The sequence below is a fragment of the Lissotriton helveticus genome, chromosome 2_1 (assembly GCF_964261635.1).
Source record: "Lissotriton helveticus chromosome 2_1, aLisHel1.1, whole genome shotgun sequence".
Taxonomy (NCBI): domain Eukaryota; kingdom Metazoa; phylum Chordata; class Amphibia; order Caudata; family Salamandridae; genus Lissotriton; species Lissotriton helveticus.
This window is the reverse complement of record NC_136059.1, coordinates 2,007,092,027-2,007,103,919: the sequence shown is the minus strand read 5'-3', so window position 1 is coordinate 2,007,103,919 and position 11,893 is coordinate 2,007,092,027.

The window sequence follows — 11,893 nt, the reverse complement described above, 5'->3', positions numbered from 1 at the left end:
GTGCAACCAACTCTAGGTCCCAACAGTGGAACGGTGTCTTGATCCTTGAATAGCCGATGTCCGATATAACCTTTTGCTACGTTGAGGTACATCAAACTCTAGTTACCAACAGTGGAACGGTGTCTTGATCCCACAATGGGCGATGTCCGATATAACGTGCAGGTGAATTTTCAGAGGTCCTTCTGTTGAGGTGTATCAGACTTTGTGCTTCCGTAGTTCACTGCTGCACATGATTAATGGCCTTGGTTGACTGGTTGATGGACTACACCACGGTACAGCAGGTCCGAACAGTGGAACGGGGTCTTGATTCTATGATTGAGGATGTCAGAAGTTACAGTTTGTGATGATTTGTGGTACCTCCTCCGATGAGGTGCATTAAACTCTAGGTCCCAACAGTGGAACCGTGTCTTGATCCAACAATGGAGGATGTTAGAACTTCATCTGAGAGTGGAGATGAAGGTACTCCCTTCGACCAGGTGCAAGCAACTGTAGGTCCCAACAGTGGAACGATGTCTTGATCCTTGAATAGACGATGTCCGATATAACCTTTTGCTACGTTTTCACAGAACTGTCTCTGTTGAGGTGCATCACACAGAGTGCTTCAGTAGTTAACTGCTGCACATGGTTATTGGGCTTGCTTGACTGCTGTCGCTGGAATCGACTGTGGTATCGCAGGTCCGAACAGTGAAACGGGGTCTTTATTCTATGATTGAGGATGTCAGAAGTTAAAGTTTGTGATGATTTCTGTGTACCCCCTCAGTTGAACGATGTCTTGATTCCACAATGGAAGATGTCCGATATTACTTGTTGCTTGGTTTCCATAGAACTCCCTCCATTGAGGTGCATCAGACTCGGTGCTTCCGTAGCTAACTGTTGCACATGATTATTGTGCTTGGTTGACACCATTCTGTGGAGCACACCGTGGTACAGCAGGTCCAAACATTGAAACGGGGTCTTAATTGTATTATTGAGGATGTGAGAAGTTGAAGTTTGTTATTATTTCTGTGTACCCCCACTGATCTGCTGCAACCAAGTCCATGCTTTCGAATTGGGTATTTCGGTACATGGCTGTCAGGTTTTAATGAATAGTGAGTCTGGCCTACAATGCAGACAGAAATGTTCACAATTCAGATCTTGTGCTGATTGTTTAATTATAGAATCCAGTAGTCTAATAACTGCAACGTCTATTGGAATATACATATTATGTTTTTAGTATACTTGCTTGAAGACATTTTTTGAAATTACTTATAGTTTCACTACAATAACCAAATTTAATTTGCAAGTGCAAAGGAAAACTCAATAGTCTTCACTGTAGACAACAGAAATGGTATTTGAATTGTTTTGTTTTATTTATTGCAGATTTTTCTGCAATTTATGTTGTTGTCTTTTGTGAAGAGGAAGTGAGAGAAAGTATTCATGAATGTCTGTGTGAGTACTGTCTACATTTAAAACTGCAGATAGCAGTGTTCACAATTCAGATCGAGTTGGTCTTGTAGATGAAGCAGTTCTGTAGGAAAAGACATTGCTCCAGTGCGCTCTGTCTACATCAAGCATACGTACTATTACAGGCTCCAGACATGCTTGTTGTTGCTTCGGTATGTCAAACTGTGTCGCTAAATTCGCCTTACGTAGCTGTGGGCCCTTGTTGACCGCTCTCTCTGGCCTACGCTATAGACAGCAGTGTTCACAATTTAGATTGAGTTTATATTGGAGATGATGTTCTGTTGATGGCAACAGATATTATTCCTAGTACGGCCTGCCCGTCTACAGCACACATCATCGCTGGTTGTTGACATGCTGAATGATTTTGATGTGGCTATCTGAGTACACTAGAACTGATGGACCCTTTATGATACAATCTTTTTGTGTATTATTTCAGATCTATTAATTGTGTCTCAGTATACCATAAGTGTGTTTCTTTTACGATAGAATATTTTTCTGTATTACTTCACATCTACTGTCCCTACCTTACTGCAGTACAAACTACTGATTCTTTTATTATTGAATGTCTGTGTATAATTTAATGATTACTGTTGTAGTAGATGATAGCAGCAACTATTCCTTGAGGGCTGGTTTACACTGACTCCACATGCATCCACCACAGACGTCACTGGATATGTGACCCTGGTAATAAAAAGGTGTTGAGCGCACATACCCATACCCAGTTCCACTATCTATCTGTGTCTATGTGTTCATTATCTATGCATGATACTGCCCCTTGGCTGTATTACATTACATTGTGCTGTGGGATGTGTATGTAACTATGTTACCTCTGGTAGTGGGCAAAACTTTGGTTATGTAACTTTTAGGTGTATGGCTAACACAGGTGGAAGGATACTTTACAGATGATGAATAATGATGAAGATGGTCGTTGAATGTTATGTGTAGTGCAAAATATGTGTACATAGCAAAAAGTTTCAGAAAATCTCTCTAAGCAGAAGAGGTGTGTCTCATGAAATGCTGTAGAGAGAATGACTAAAATGGGTGGCGTCCTTGAGCTGCTACAATGGGAAATCTTATGAACTAATCAAAAGCTTTTTTTTAAGGTCACATGGTAATCGCGCACTCAGTGCGGAAGGAGGCTGCACGATGCAATTTTAAAACAATATATTTACTATAATATGTTTATTTCAGTTAGAAATACATAAATGTTTGAAATATTTTAGATTATCGCTTGCTGTTATATACCCTTTAAAGTTCTTTACATATACTTTTGAGACAAAAAAATGAGGGAATGGCGTACCCTGCACAATACCATACATCTATGATGTAAGACAGGGCCTGGCAGTGTGCACTTGTCGCATACGCAACGCGCAGCTGGCGCGATCCCATAGGTACATGACATAATACGTGGCTGGTACTGCATATCCATTGCATACCAAACTAGTAAGTGGCGCGACCTCGTACGTATATGTTGTTACGTGGGATACGGTGTCACGAACGTGTTAAAATGCGTATTATTTCAATATGGTGGATAGGATTCGCGTGCTGATGGAGTTTGGTAGACTACCGGTACGGGATTTTAGTTTTCTCTAAAAAAAGAAAAAGTGATATACATATTTTTTGGGGGAAGATTTAAAATATTACATAATTTTTAAGTAAAGAAAAAGGATAATAGAGTTGCAAAATATTAAAAAACAATTACCAAAAATATAGGTTTTATAAATATTAAAATATGAAATTAAGATTTAAAAAATCTTTGGAATTCACTGAAAAAAACATAAGTTTTACAGACGTTATAGTTCGGAATTAGCATTTAAAAAAACTTTGAAATTCACTAAAAAAACATAGGTTTCAGGGACGTTATAGTTAGAAATTAGCATTTAAAAATCCTTAGAAATTCACTGAAAAACCATATGTTTCAAGAACGTTATAGTTAGTTGGACATTTCACTCATACAAAACGATAGAAATTCCCCTGTTATCGTTAGTTGAGCTAACTATAACTCGCGCCCCCGCAATGCACGGCTGACGATGTCACATATTACATAATTCTTGATATGGTCAGTGACATAACTGATGACATCACTGATGATATCACTGATGGCATCTCAAATTACATCACTGATGTCATCACTGATGACATCATCCATTTGAAAATCTGATGCACCTCATCACACTCTAATATAACAGTTGATGCACCCACTCTGAAATACAGACTATCATTTTCAAAACCATGAACACACCAAAACCAGTTAGCACATATCCACTCACTAATTCCTAGATGTACACACAGATCCACTCATTCACACATACAGTTACTCATACATACAGTCAGCCATTAATACAGCGTTATCATATGCACTCACATATCTATACAGACACTCACACACCCCCTCTCATTCATAGAGTTACTTACACACCTAGTCAGTCATGGAAATAATCAATCACACTTTCATTCACTCACCTGTGCAGTTATACACATACTACCTCACTTATTTAAATATATACTAACACATACTTACACTCTAATACAATAAGTAATACACGCCCACACTGATCCATACAGGCACTCTCACAATCACTCACTGTCACATATAGTCATTTATACAGTCCAACACTCACACATACTGCCTTTCACATATGCAGTTACTTACACATGTACCACTGAGGCATCCATTCACTCACCAACACAGCCATACACACTTACCCAGTCATACAGCCCTTTAGAGATACAGACTTGAGCACATATACCCAGTGAATTATCAACTTACACATCTCTGTACAGACACACACCCCACACTCACCGACACGGACAGTCAGGCAACCATACAGATACTCAGACTACAAATCAATAGCCCATATAGATCCTCATTTAGCTGCTAACCACCTCATGCAACTGCTTACACACCAACTGACAACTTAAACTGTGTGAATGTGTGTATTAGTCGCTAACATATGCATTAAGCAAGACACAATTAATCACTCACTTATACAGCCAGTCACACACCTACTAAATCAACCATGCTGACTCTTATACACCCATTCATTCTTCAATACAGCTTGGCATATATATATATATATATATATATATATATATATATATATATAAAACATATTTACATGTTATAGAAACACATAGTCACTGGATGATGTCATCAGTGATGTTATTTGAGATGTCATCAGTGATGTCACTGACCAAGTCATGAATTATGTAATATGTGACGTCATCAGCAGTGCATTGCGGGGGCACGAGTTCTAGTTAGCTCAACTAACTATAACAGGGGAATTTCTATCATATTGTATGAGTGAAATATCCAACTAACTATAACGTTCCTGAAACCTATGGTTTTTTCAGTGAATTTCTAAGGTTTTTTAAATGCTAATTTCTAACTAAAACGTCCCTGAAGCCTATGTTTTTTACTGAATTTCTAAGTTTTTTAAATGCTAATTCCTAACTATAACGTTTGTAAAACCTATGTTTTTTTTCAGTGACTATATATATATATATATATATATATATATATATGATCACCAGTAGCTAGTTATAGTTAGGCCCTAGTTTCCATAGGAATATCATTTATTCATTTGCCAATAACTTTGACACATTTAAAAAATAAATTCAAAACTGATACGACACTCACTTCAGCTGTGGTCTTGAAAGTTTCAGGGGGGATCCGTCAAGCAAGGGCCAAGAATCAGGGGGAGCTTAAAAGCACGATTTCCCCATGTTAATTCCCATAGGACCTGTAGACACGGCTATGGCCAGACCTGCTGTACTGAATTACACCACATTTGGCAGGAAAATAGATGTTGGTTCAAGGATGTACCTTCCTGTTTTGGTGTAAATCCATTCAGTAGTTTTAGAGTTATTAAAAGAAATGTCCAGTTGTGGAGAAAAGGGCCATGGCCTCTGACAACCTCTTAGAATTTCAGCTGCGTGGGACTTATTGGTGGTAACAGGAGGGTTAGTTGGCCCCTAGGTACCCTTAAGAGCCAAGTGAACTTCATACCCCAAATAGTAGTGTGGCAGGAGGTGCATTTGCAGAAAGTGGAGACAGAGCGCTTGGCCACAGAAACCTCTCAGCAAACCCACTGTGTGGGACTTACTGGAGGTAACAGGAGGGGTGGTTGGCACCTGAGGACCATAATATCCAAGGGGACTTCATCTCCTTCTAGTAGTGTGCCAGCAGGTGTATTTACAGAGTGGAGGAGAAAGGGGGTGTGACCTCTGACAACCTCACAGCAATACTGATATGCGGATCTTACTGGAGATAACTGGAGGGGTAGTTGGCCCCCCCAAGGACGTCCTTGAGGCCCACTATCCCGCCTGTCACCTCTAGTAAGTCCAACACAGCAAGATAGTGAAGAGGTCTTCGGAGGCCATGCCCCCTTTCTCCACCATCCTGAAAGCACACCTCCTGGTGCACTACTGGTTTAGGGATGAAGTCCACTTTATTCCTGATGGAACTTGGGGGCCAAGAAACCTTCCTGGTACCTCCTGTAAATCCTACACAATGGGATTTCTGAGCGCTGGTCAGATTTCCATCCCCCTTTTTCCGCTATTCTGCAAACACTACTACTACTTAAAAACCCATTGAAATTCACTGAAAAAACTAAGATTACAGGCACGATATAGTTAGGAATTAGCATTGAAAACAACATTAGATATTCACTGAAAATCCAAAGGTTACAAGGATGTTATAGTATGGAATTAGAATTAAAAAAAACTTAGAAATTCATTGAAAAAACCAAAGGTTACAGAGACGTTATAGTTAGGCTCCGGTTTCACTCGTACAAAACCATTGAAATTCAGCAGTTATAGCTAGCTGAGCTAATTATAACTCGCGCCCCAGCAATGCACTGCTTATGACCTCACATATTACATCACTTATGACATGGTCAGTGACATCACTCATGACATCACCAATGGCACCTCAAATGACATCACTGATGACATCACTGATGACATAATCCCCACTCACACAGGCGCGGAGCCTCCAGCCAGTTCTCATGAATCCCGCTGTCTCACACTTACTAGATGTAATAGGAGGGCTTCTTCACCCCTAAGGAACCTCAGATTCCAAGAGGACTTCATTCCCCAACCAGTAGTGTTCCAGGAGGTGAGTTTGCAGAGTGGTGCAGAACGGAGGCATGTTGCCCGAAGACTTCTCAGCAGTCCCGCTGTTTGGGACTTACTGGAGATAACAGGACAGCTTGCTGAACCCCAAGGACCCTCAGCATTAAGGGGGACTTCATCCCCCAACTAGTAGTGCACCAGAAAGTGAAGTGTGTTTGCAAAGTGGTGGGAAAAGGGGGCGTGGCCTTTGACCACCATCCACATTCTTAGCATTGTTTGCCCCGGGGAGGTAGTGGTCCCCGGGGCACAGGGGTGCTGTGCAGGCAACCCTGCATATTTAAATATTTAAATATTTAAGTATTAGTGCCCCTGGAAGGTGGCGGTCCCCCAGGCTGCAGGGGGGCCGTGCAGGCCGCATCATTTTAATATTGTTTGCCCAGGGAGGTGGCGTACCCGGAGTGCTGGGGTGCTGCATGGGCACCCCTCACATAATTAAAATACACTGCCACCAGGAATTGGCCCAACCGGAGGTTCCTAGAAAAAATGCATGGTAGCCCGGGCAATGTTTTTTTTCAAATTCACTGCGAATCTGCAGGTCTACAAACAAATTTGTGGCAACATTTAATAAAGACAATGCTTTTAACCCCTGCTGGAGTCCCTGTGGGCCCCCCCAACATATATGGGTGGGTCAGGGTATTCCTACCCTTCCCTCTTTTCTTTTCTTTTCTTTTCTTTGTGGAACTCGGCTTCGAGATGAGTCCCAAGATGGCTGCCAACACTTCCTGGTTGGCAGCCAATAAAATCCACAAGCCCACTGCAAGGATCTGCATCCCCATACATCTATATTTGTTAAACTTAAATATCTTTAAAACTAGTGAATGAAGTTATACCAAATCACGACAACCATTTGCAATGCAACAAGTCTTGCATTTGTGAGAGTTATACCTATTGGCATTGTAAATGACAATGTGTATTACCTATGTGTAGTGGATGTATGAACAGAGACACAGCTGCAGCACTATCCAGAGGACAAAGTACGGAGAATTACCACTGGGAACAGAGACAAAGCTGCAGCACAGCCTAGAGGACATAAAATGAGGGAGTTACTGGTGGGACCAGAGAAGCAGCTAGCAGCACTGCCTAGGGGACTTACAATGAAGAATTACCACTGTGACCAGAGAGACAGCTACGGCACTGCATATAGGAGTTAGAATAGGGGAGTTACTGACGAGAGCAGAGAAGCAGAAAGCAGCACTGTATGGGTACTTAGAATGAAGGAATTACTGATGAGACCAGAGAAGCACCAAGCAGCACTGTTAAAGTAGATACATCTTTATTCTGTCAAATAAAGACCATAAAAGCGCATAAAATACATACATGTCACATAGGTTCAGGCTAAAAACAGAAAGCTTGGTGTCAACAGAACATGTGGACGCACTTTAGGTTTCTTGAGTTCCCTATGTTAGCTTTCACCTCGCCGCCTGACCAGAAACATCTCTGATGGCATGCACATCGTTTTGGCACAGAGCTTTTGGATTGGCAAACAGATCAGAGCAACCTAGCCCCTAGACTTAGAATGAGGGGATTACCGATGAGACTAGAGAAGTAGTTAGCAGCACAGTCTAGAGGACTTAGAATGAGGAATTAACACTGTGATCAGAGAGACAGCTGAAACACTGCCTGAAGGACTTACAATGAGGAATTACCACTGGGACCAGAGAAGCAGCACTGTCTAGAGGAATTAGAATGAGGAATTACCGGTGAGATCAGACAAGCAGATAGCAGCACTGTTTTCGAGGACTTAGAATGAGAAATTACCATTGTGACTAGACTGACAGCTGCAGAACTGCCTAGAAGACTTACAATAGAGGATTAACTGACGGGACCAGAAAAGCAGCTAGCAGCACTGTATAAGGGACTACGAATGAAGAATTACCACTGGGAACAGGCACAGTTGCAGCACTGCCTAGAGGACCTAGAATGAGGAATTACCACTTGGAACAAAGAAGCAGCACTGTCTAGAAGACTTAGAATGAGGAATTAGCGATGAGATCAGATAAGCAGGTAGCAGCACTGTTTAGAAGACTTAGAATGACAGATTACAGTAAAGTGGAGTTGAGTGGAGTGGAGTGTTATGGAGAGACGTGGAGTGGAATTAGAGTTGAGAGGTGTGGAGACGAGTGAAGTGCGTTGTTATGGAGTTGCATACTGTGTTGTGGAGGGAGTAGAGTGTTGTAGCAGTGGAAGGCATAGAGTTCAGTGGCGTTGAGGAGTTCTGTACAGTGTTAGAGTAGAGTAGAGTGTTGTAAAGTGGAGTGGCATAGAATGTCATGGAGTGGTGCAGAGTGGTGCAGAGCAGAGTGAAGTGGCATCGAGGGTGTTGTGTAGAGTGGAGCAGAGTGTTGTAGAATATAGTGGAATAGAGTGGAGTAGATTGTTATAGAGTGAAATGGCATGGATTAGTGTATCATAAAATAGAGTGTTGTAAATTGGCATTAAGTGGGATAGAGGAAGTTGTGTAGAGTGGAGCAGTGTTATAGGTGTCATAGAGTGAAGTAGAGTGCTGTGGAGTGGCATAGAGTGGAGTAAAGTGACAGTGGAGCAGAGTTTAATGGAGTAGAGCATCATGGAGTGGAGTATCTTGAAGTGGTGTGTCGTAGAGGGGAAACATCATTTACAACGCTGTTTTTACATTGCTCTACCATTACAACGTGGTCATTACAACGACTGCGTTGTTAGCACTCAATGCAATTACATCGCCAGTCATTAGAACGATGTGCTGTTGTACAATAGTACACGATGTTATAGCATGCGTTGTAACATGCTATATTCGTTGTAGAGTGTAGTGTAGTAGAGCTGCCTAAAGTGAAGTGGCATACAGTACCATGGTGTAGAGTAGATTGGTGTAGATTGTATTGGTTTTGAGTAAAGTTGTGTAGAGTGCATTGGTGTAGAATGCAGTGGCATAGAGTAGATTGCAGTGATATAGAGTGGAGTGGCGCAGAGAGTAGAGAGAAGTAGAGTGGCATAGAATGAAGTGGCATAAAGTGTAGTGGTGTAGGATAGAGTAGAGTGATGTAGAGTGAAGTGGCAGAGAGTGGAGTGTTGCAGGGTCAGCGTAGAGGTGTAAAGTCGAGTGAAGTGCCATAGAGTGGAGTGGTGTAGGGTAGAATGGAGTAGTAGAAGGTAGAGTGCAGTGGCTTAGTTGCAGTGGTATTGAGTTTTGGTGTAGTGGCATAGAGTGCAGTCATGCAGAGTAGCGTGTCAGAATGAAGAGTTGTAGAGTGGTGAAGAGCAGAATAGAGTGGCTTAGAGTGCAGTAGTATAGAGTAGGATGTTGTAGAGTACAGTGGTGTAAAGTAGTTGGCGTAGGTGCAGTGGTGCAGGGTGCAATTATTTTGAGTAAACTGGTTTAGAGTGCATTGACATAGAGTGCAGTGGTTTATAGTAGTTGCATAGCATAGACTGAAGAAGCATAGAGTGCAGTGGCGTAGACTGCAGAGGCATAGAGTGCAGTGGCATACAGTAGATTGTTCCAGAGTAGAGTGGAAAGCCTGATTGATTTTGTTACTCAAGATAGATCTAGAGCAACAAACCGTAAGCAATCTCACACATACACCTGAGGACCTAAATGATAGTATTAATTTGTGCTCCTTTTTTAGGTCGAGCCTGAGCCAGCACGTAAACGCTGCTCTGGCGATCTGTGGTAGTGGAGTATGGAAGAGAATCCCCACCCACTCCCCCTCCCATATTTTTCATTGCCTTGTGTTTTTGTCCTTTGTAAATGCTGACTTGTTAGTCCCTCCTTAGTACTGCCTTGTCTTCATTTGTATCCTCCCATGCCTACTGGCCTCTTTACTTTGATTCTTACACAGTAGGTGTTATTTAGATGTAAGCACTATTTTCTTTAATGAGTTCCTCCTACTTCAAGCACGATAATGTGCTTTGCTCACATTCAGTGCAATGAGGTGTCCTGCGCGTGCGTCGGCACGGGGCTTGTATGGCGACTAGTAGCAGCGTCCGGAAGCAATTTGATTTCCCCCCGTGTTTTTTGTTTGTTTATTTTCTTATATTGCCAAAATACAAACATGTTTCATTTTAGAAACTGATCACACTTTACAGACTTCTTGGTACCCGCACCCTTTTTTCTTGTGGAAAGAAGATGTGTGCACATATAAATCAGATTTTGATGTGACGCTAGTCTGATGGAAACAGTAAGTGTTTTTGTCCATTTATTATTATTTTTTTGTTGTTGTTGCAAATATTCCTCAAATCTTCATTGCGCATAGGACTTCTTTTCCTGGGACATATAAAAAAAATACAGACTACTGCACGCTTGCATGTCTCCTTTCACAAACATGTTCCCGAAGAGATTCCATTCCAATATGTCCGCCAAGGTCCGTGCATCCCAAAAGTGCTGCTGTTCTGCGGTTCCTGAGGAAGGCACGGACTCCTCCAGGTCTCCATTGTTGCATCCTCCTTGGCCAGGTCACCTAAATGTTAGTGGTGTGCTTGGTTAACAGCAATTATTTTTTACTTCTGCATATCGAAGAACCTCCGGGCCTTGGATTGGACCTCAACGCTTTCCGTTGACGAACTGGAGATTTCTGCTTAAAGGCTTCTTTTTCCTGACATTCTGTAATATTAGCATTCACTGTTCATGAGTTGGTAATCACACAGCAGCAGTCAGTCTTCCAGCTCATGCATAAATCTGTAAGGTTAGTCCAGAATTCATTGGTATTCAGTGCATGAAGCTTCAGCGAAGGGTTGCTGAGTCTTTCAGCTGGTTCAGAATTAACTCGATATTTCCCAACTTTGCACGGCTGAGTGTGCCTTCCTGAGACTGTGGTACTCTGATATCAGCTGTGAGCGTTTAACTCCTTTAGGTAACTGGCTGTCAGGTGGACAACACTTTATTTAACTATCTAATTGTTTGATTACACGTGTGAATTTAGGCCATGCTCTCTATCTCTTAGGCGTCAAGTATCTGATTCAAAGAGACACTGCTAGAGCAATTTGAACACCGTACTCCTTGGTGGGATTCACAGCACTGTGGTCAAAGACTAAAGGAGTGCAGAATCTGAGCTACTTCTTCAAAATACCAGACAGCGCCATGACCAAAGAGCGACCACGTTTCAAGCCCTTAATCCAGAATACTTTGCTTTTGTTCGCTAAAGGCCCCTGACATGGAATGATCTGGTGACCCTGCCTTTTTAACCTCCTGTGGCAGTTTGATGAATACACTGGTGAATATTGGTAGAGAGCTCAGATAATAATTGTGCACCTTCCTGCATTCTTCCAATTGAAAACTTTCTAACTGCGCGATTAGTAATATAGTTGATTTAGGGCTAGATGTTGGTAAATAGGATTTACC